Source organism: Netta rufina (genome assembly GCF_964035555.1).
Source record: "Netta rufina genome assembly, chromosome: 2".
NCBI lineage: Eukaryota > Metazoa > Chordata > Aves > Anseriformes > Anatidae > Netta > Netta rufina.
This window is the reverse complement of record NC_140124.1, coordinates 69331324-69339320: the sequence shown is the minus strand read 5'-3', so window position 1 is coordinate 69339320 and position 7997 is coordinate 69331324.

Here is a 7997-nt window from a genome sequence, read left to right as displayed (position 1 = left end):
AGCAGGTTGTTTTCAATGTCTGTTGTTGGTGAGAGACCTCTGCCTCCATTTTGCAGTGTTACTGGAGCACACGCTTCCTTCCATGCCTGCCAGCATTTCATTACAAGAACATTTTTAAAGATTTCATGTCATGCCTGTGTGGAAGTCAATTTAATCATTTTAGGAGAGAGAAACTATCCATGATAGGTGATCCAGAAGTAGAAGGTCAGCTATTTTGGACATTCTTCCCTGCTTGTGGATCATTATTTAAGCCAAAACTGTACTGAGGTTCCAAGTTCTTGTGTGGCTGTGAAGTTCCACTGTGTGCATTTTTCATTTTGATATCTATGGATTCCACTTCCTGTCCCTGTATTGGAATCACCTACAAACACAATTAACCTGTAATGCCAGAAACTCAAACCTCAACCGGTGCCTTGCTAGGTCTGCTCTGTCAGAAGTCCCCGGGCTGTATTATGAGAGGAATGCCTGGACACCACTGAGCATTTCCAGGCAGTGAAGTGAGCTTATTCCACCAAGTCGCTTCCCCGTGAACACAGGAAACTCCATTAGCCAGGATGGAGAAATGCTCGTTTTCAACAGACTTCCAACAGCCAACACCACGCCCCAGTCCATCTGTCCCAGGCGTGGGTGGCTGCTGTTCCTTGCTGCCTAACCAGCACCGATCTGCATCAATCCAAAGTTGTGCATTGGCATTGCAGTGCTGGCAAACAAATTCACTCCATCCGGGAGGACTAGAGGTTTTGATGCAGACCACTGGCCCCATTGCAATCCTGATCCCAACAGCAAGGTAGACATAATGCCTGGCCAAACAGCTGCTCGTGAGCACAGCCACAAAGCAGCACAGAAGAGAGTGACTTCAGATATAACTATACCTGCCAAGCTCATGCAGAGCCAGAGGCTGTTTTCTTAACTACATAAGGTTTCCCACCAGAGCAGTTTTTCACCACGTTGCTGTCACTGCCATGCACTGAGAGGCAGTCCACATTCTGGGGGGCAGCACAACAGCACAAAACACCCTCTCACCCCTTTGAAGTTTGAGGTTTCAAAGCTGCTACCATCTTTGGACTTCATCTGAAAAAAACAGAGGACATCCTGTGGTAGCTCAGAGTTTGTTAGCCAAGTATAAAAGTGGATACAAGTCCCTGCTTTGAATTCCAGCCTCACAAAAAAAGTTTACCAGCCCATATAGGCTATTGTGGAACAAGTTAGCAGAGAACTCTGTTAACTCTGTTCTCTGCTAACCACAACACATATTGCCATTACTGAGAAAGCTCCCCTTCTAGTATGCACGTTTCCACCAAATTGTACCATAAGAAGTTTTGGACTCAGTGAAGTGGTATTTTCTGAGAGAAGTATTCACTAGAAAATTTCCACCCACCTCAAAACCTGCCTGTCACAGTAACAGCTCCACGCAGCTCCTGAGATGGGCTGGTGGAAGCGAGGAGGGGAGATGCAGAAGCAGATGAATGCTTTTCTCTTTGCACCAAAGCTGTTTCCACTGCTTTCACCCCTGCTACAGTTGGAGAGACCACATGGCTCAAAGGACAGAATTTCTTTTTAGCCTTAGGCTCGTGTTCATTTGCATCCGAAACAGGCAATGCAAACACGAGTACATGTATACATGTACCACTGCTTCTGCTCTGAGCAGTGCTAAGCCTGCCTCCCTCCTTCCCATTCCCGTATTCCAAGGCACATGCTGCAGGAGGAATGGGCACACTCGGCAGCACTCATCCAAGACAAATGGCACAGCCACTTCACACATATGTCTATCCTCTTCAGAGAGCACCAGAACAAACTTGTCTTACATTTCTTTCCCACATGCAAATGAAGGGCAGGGGAATATTACACAGGTACCACCTTCCTGCCCCAATCCTACCACGGACAAGTACCAAGTCCTCACACACTTTTCCTCCTGGAAGAAAGGTGAGAGAAGAGTCCAGGCAGAACACAACCTAGTTCTTTGCTTGGGGTTTAGCACTGAGTTTGCATTGCTAGAAGGGTCCCTGGTACAGCAGGGCAAACACAAAGGCAGTAAAAGAATATAATGATAAATGAAAGCTGGAACCCAGACAAGCACTCTTGCCTGTGTACTACCCATTGGCTTCATAACTATGTTTCAAATGCTTCTGCTACTGACAGTAGAAGTCTACAAGCCCGAAAATCAGGTTTTATTCATCTTAACTTCCAGCAATTTAGAAAGGAGTTAAATAGAGCTTTAACAAATATTCTGTGTTCTTATATGAAGACACTATATAATCACAGCACAGGAATTGCATACATCTTTCAAATATTGGATTTTGTAAATGTAAGGATTCAAGTGTTAAAATCTATAAGTATTCAGCATGCTTCCTTCATGACAGCAGCTTAATTTTGTCCTTTCTCTATGACTGGCCATCAATTTTTTCCTGGAAAAGCTTTGTTATTAACCAGAAGGAAGCTGTGTAAGGCTTTGGTTTTACATGTACCTATTACAGCTGCATGGCCTTCACTGTAGGTTGAATCAATGTACACCTTCTCACTTTGTAGCAGACAAACCAGTCTGTGTCTCAGAGTGTAGACTCCAGGTGAGTACTGAAAAGTCCTAACAACGTACAACCTTAATATAGTTTTCTGAACACTTAATGTAAATGATACGAAGGAGAATGTCCTTAACTTTTCTCCATACCACTGAGTAATTCCTTCTCCTGAAAGCTTTGATTTTTAAAAAGAACAACCAAATTTAGCACGACACCTAAAATAGTGCTCCACTACTATTTAAGGTGACAAAGTAATTAGAACCTGACCTGTATAAAGCCACATGGGCTCATGCCATACACCAACCAGCAGTGGGTACTGCTGAGAAGCAGCCCAACCCCAGACAGCCAACAGAAGGCTTGTGCTGAGAGCCTGCCAGGGCTGAGCAAAACTCAGCTTCATGGTGCCCAGAGAAAGCACACAACAGCAGCCCCATCTGCGAGCCTTGCTTTTATAAAACTTTTATAAAATTTTGTTGCTCTGCTCATTGTCTTAGCCTCTGACTCTCGCCTTGCTCCCGGAGCACTTGCGAGGACAGCGGGTGCTCACAGGTTGCTGCGGTGACAGCTAAGAGGGCCAGCAGGTCCCAGAAGCCTTCCCACATGTGAGCCCAGTCCGCACACTGCTGGCAGTGCTGCAGCTCAAACACCCCCCTAGCACCATGCAAAACTCACCTTTGCTTCGGAACAGTTGGAAAGGGAGAGGGGGTGGAGCATTAGCTTTTGTTGAGGACAAATGAAATACTGTTTTTGCTTTTCTAAGCCATGCTGTATTTTAACTAAAACATTAGAAACCTTAGTGACAGTACACTAGGAAAAGCTGACTTTTGCAGTTAGTGAAGGTAATTCCTCTGAAAATCTCATTTATCTTGTCATCTTTTACTCATGGGAGACCCACACGGAGACATCTGAAGAAGAAAGCTTTGGTTCAGAGGGAATTGCAAGAGAAAATAAATTAGCAAAATTTTTAGTGCAAAGTTTTATCTGTAAAAATATTTCATTGTACGATAGAGGAGTACCCAAAGATACCAAAGGCAAGAAGAAATAATTTTGTTTGAAAGAACAAACGTAAACTTTGTTTAGAACTCACCTTACACTGGACTTGCACATTGCAGTAAAAATTCTTTAAAGAAGAGAAACTCAAGGGGAAAACCAGTTGCAGAGATGAGGTGAAGTGCTATCCAGGCCTACATTTGGAAAAGTTTTGTAAACACAACTGCCTGGCTAAGAGTAAATAAAAAAAAACATACCCATAACTATTCTGCAAAATTTGGAGTGCAGGTACAGTTGTATGTATGCAAGAAAGAGGCCCCACAAGAGGCATCGGGTCTCATGACCAGCTAAGCCTCTGCAGGGAACCCAGAGAGTAATTAAAGCAATTCAAGGGCAAGGATGCTGTGTGAGCACAAAACAGAGCATGAAAAATATGTAGCTTTGTTGTCCTGGTATGCAGGCTATGCCTTGGATATGAAACTACTTGCATTAATTGGAGGCAGGTAAAAGAATCAAGGCTAGAGGAAGATAATTTGCCTTAGTGAGTGTATGAAATCTGGAGAAATAAGAAAAAAAAAAGGCATTGTCAGTATCAACTAGATAATTGTAGGGGAGCTTTAAGGATACAGTCTTCAGATCTTAGGAGGCTACCTTTACCTAAGCAACTGTACCAGTAACACTACATAAGGCCAAGACGTGAATAAAAGTATTGGAAACACCAAATTTGAGAATGGAAGTAGCAGAATCGGGGACAACAATGAAAAAAAAAATGAGGTGAATTGCATATTTGCAAGGAGTTTGGGTAAAGAAAGAAAAGTGGTAAAAACAGCAAAAAAGGCAGGTTCCGCAATGTAAAAAGGGGGGAGAAAGGCATAAAATCAGGCAAAGGGCAAAAGAGGGTGGGATCTTCTGACAACGGGAGCTCAGACACCTACAAACATTAGCAAAGCTACCTGCATACCCAAGCCCACCAGGATGCTAGAGAGAGCCCCCATGGATAATTCATACAACTGTTCATCAATGGTCCCTGTCCAAAAGACTCAGTGGAGAGAATAAAGAGGGACAGGCTCACGCCCTGGCACCAAGTGGGTGGAAAGAAAGGGTGACAGAATGATAATAGCATAGTTGGGTTAATCTTAAAAGATTTGAGAATTATACTTAGTAGTTTTGTAGTTATAACTGCAAAATAATACAATTGTAAATTAATGATAGCAGCATCTGTATTCATAATATCTATCATTAGGCTACTTAATAGTATGTTGTTTAATCAATATTGCTGTCTATTAAAAGTTATGACTCAAGCTTCCCTAAAAGGGAAGAGGTGGACCTGAAGTAATGAGGAAAAACAAGAAAAAAGTCTCTTTATTGCTATGCTTTCTCCAAGGAGCTGCTACTGGTTATTGTTAAGAGGTTAGAGATGTGAGAGGCTAGTGGTAAAAGCTACTGGTAAGAGAGGATTTGCTCACATAACAATCCTGTATCACTAAAACCAAGAAATAGTTACAGACATTGACAGAACATTTACCTGCTTACTAGTCTCTCTTTGTACTTTTTGCTCTTTCCATTTATATTACAGATGTAATTTCCTTGTTAAGGTAACAAGCATTTTCACTCCTTAATACTGCAGAAGCACCCAAATAAGGTGAAAAGTGCTCTAGAGAGACAAAGCCACTTCCTCTCCTCAAGTAAATAGTTTTCTTTACTAGCATTTTGTGCTGCTTATCTCCATGGTCAAAGCCTCCAATCAGATAAAGAAACATGCTTGTTGGCCAGCTAAGCAAGCTGCCAAAACAGAATTCCCACTGCCAGCACTGATACCACTTCATTTAGATGTAGTTTCTCATCCCACAGGCTTCGGCTGTTTGAAGGGAAAGCAGTTCTCAGAACAGATGGAGTTGGTAATAAAGCACTTTCTAGGAGATACAGGGATTACACAGGGAATGAAATGGCGAAACAGTGTCTGGAGTACACGTTGTAAACTAAAACCACCCAAAGTATAATTCTCTTCCCACTGAGAACAACATGGTGGAGAAAACTGGAAGCAGCAGCACAGCTTTCCAAAATGTTCGCCATCATGGCTGCTTCCCCTCAGAAGGGCGGCTATTGAAACTACTTGAGACACGTTCCAACCTCGCACCCACAAAAAAATCTTGTGATTTGTCATTTCGAGTCAGTGTCAGGAGCACTGCCAAAAAAAAAGGATGAAGTAGCTTTCTCAAAAGAGCAAGAGAGAGTCTATGCAACAGACGGGGAAACAGTGCAGGCACTTGTCTGTGTATAACAGCACTTCTGGACTCATCTACAAAGTCACATTTGATTTCTGCTAGGACATCTACACCAACTGTCCTGCTTTCAGTGAAGCAGGAAAACCCATATCCTGAAAGTCCACTGATGTTCTGCTCTCCCAGGCTCGTGCTTAGACTGAAATCTCTGCAAAGCACAGCCTAGACTTTTGGACGTGAAGAGAACAGCCACCACAGGGCTTCCATGAAGAAGAAAAGCTGCTTTAAGTCAGCACTTCAGCAGTCACTGACGCTGGAAACACAGTGCCGGCAGGATGGGGTAGAGAGAGGCAAGGAGGGTAATGTTTACAATGTCCAGATAAACCATTTTGGTCCAGACCAAGGCTCCATTCTGCTCAGTAACCTGCCACAGTGCTGTCTATGATCAGGCATGCAGAGAAGAGTAAGAGTAGGGCAAGCATCTATAGTCTTTCTCCCACATTTTCCCCTCTTCCAATGATTTTCATCTTACAAGAGGTCTTAAGCCTAATATGGTTTATTAGTTGACACCCCCCCACAGTGGGTCTCTCTTTCAAGTATTTGCCCTATTATTTGGTTTTCTTTGTTCATTATTATTGAGCATCATACTGATGTTTCAAAGGAAGAACCATGACAATGTCACTCATGATAATAATAATAATAATAATAATAATAATAATAATAATAATAATAATAATAATAATAATAATAATAAAACAGAGGTTATGTTATGTTCTCATTTCTGACTTGCAGTGCTTTGCATTTTGTAAGGAGTCACTACATCCAGTTCTCATTTTCTTCATAGATCTTAGTGGAAAGGGACTTTTACTCTACATGATTCAAGTTTAAATGCATGATAACAATCCTGGACATTGTCTCTGCTTATGGAATTGTGCTAGCTCTCATCAGCTATCAGCTGGGTATCACCAGAAGTCCAGTCAAACCAGACAGATCTGTAACTCAAATCTTTTTTTGTATGACCTGTACACATGTGTTATGCCTAAAGACAGTTGCCTGGATTCTCACCCTGGCCCTGGATATATAACTCACTATTATGATAGCAACCAAAACCATGAAGCAGACCTGAAGCTCATTATTCAAAGCAAGCAAGGTTTATTGGACTGCATTAAACTGGTTTTTCAATTTAATACATCCTGGCTGAAATATTGGCCCCCTCTTTAATCTATGGGATTACTTTCGTTACCTTCATTCAGGCTAGGATTTCACCTCAGGAACAACTCTACTGTGTATCATTATTTTATAATTATCTTGTCAGGTGCTCTCCTGTTTGCTGAAGTACATAGGCTTTCCCCTCCTCAAATTTACTCAGTGACAGAGCAAATGATACTTGTAGCCTTTGGAGCAAGAAAGACTGAGATGACCAAAGCAATCTTTTATTCGACTCTGTCATGCTACAGAGCCAATTTCTCCTCATCTCCAGCTCCGAGAACACTATTCCAGACTTTTGCTTTATGGCTGAGTTTAGCTTGTAGATTTTTTCCAGTTAATACTTTGTCCAGGAAAGTCCTTTTTGGCAACTGGGTTTTGAAATGCTGTTCCAAATCCTGGATCTCAAACTGAATCAGAGAATTTTACTGGGGATGAGGCAACACTCCCTCCTTTCCTTACTGATCATTCCTTGCCATCTGCAACAGCCACCATTATTTATTTTTTTTTAAAGCTGTGCTTCATGCAAAAGCTAGCATGAATAACAAATGCAGTGTCAGTACTGGATGGTTAAATAATCAGGAAGACAGAAGGAAAAAAGTAATGTCTGCATTTACCTGACTGGGTTTACAATTAAGTAGTATATTCCTAAGAACCATTGAACAAAATGAACAAAAACGCAGCCTTCAGCACAGTCAAGCAGAGAGGATTCCTAAAAGGTTCAAGGCTTGGTTATCTGGTGTGTCAGCTGTGTCAGACAAATCTCTCTTCCCTCTAGCAGAGTGATTTTATTTTCTTTTTAACCAAGAAAAACACAGAAACCAAACTGGCCACCTTGCAAAATTTAGTCTGACTTTGTGCAATTAAGATGGGGTGATTTGGATCAAAATGTTTTGCAGCCAGGGGGCCTAAATAAGTTTGTCTGAAGTCTGGACCCAAATGCTTTGACTTCAAGAGAAGAAACTGGCAGTAAGAAGAAAAATAAACAGTTTGCTGCATTGTTCCAGCAGGCATCAAGGCAGGGCTATGCAGTGCAGCAAGTAGGTGTGATTAGCTCATTTGT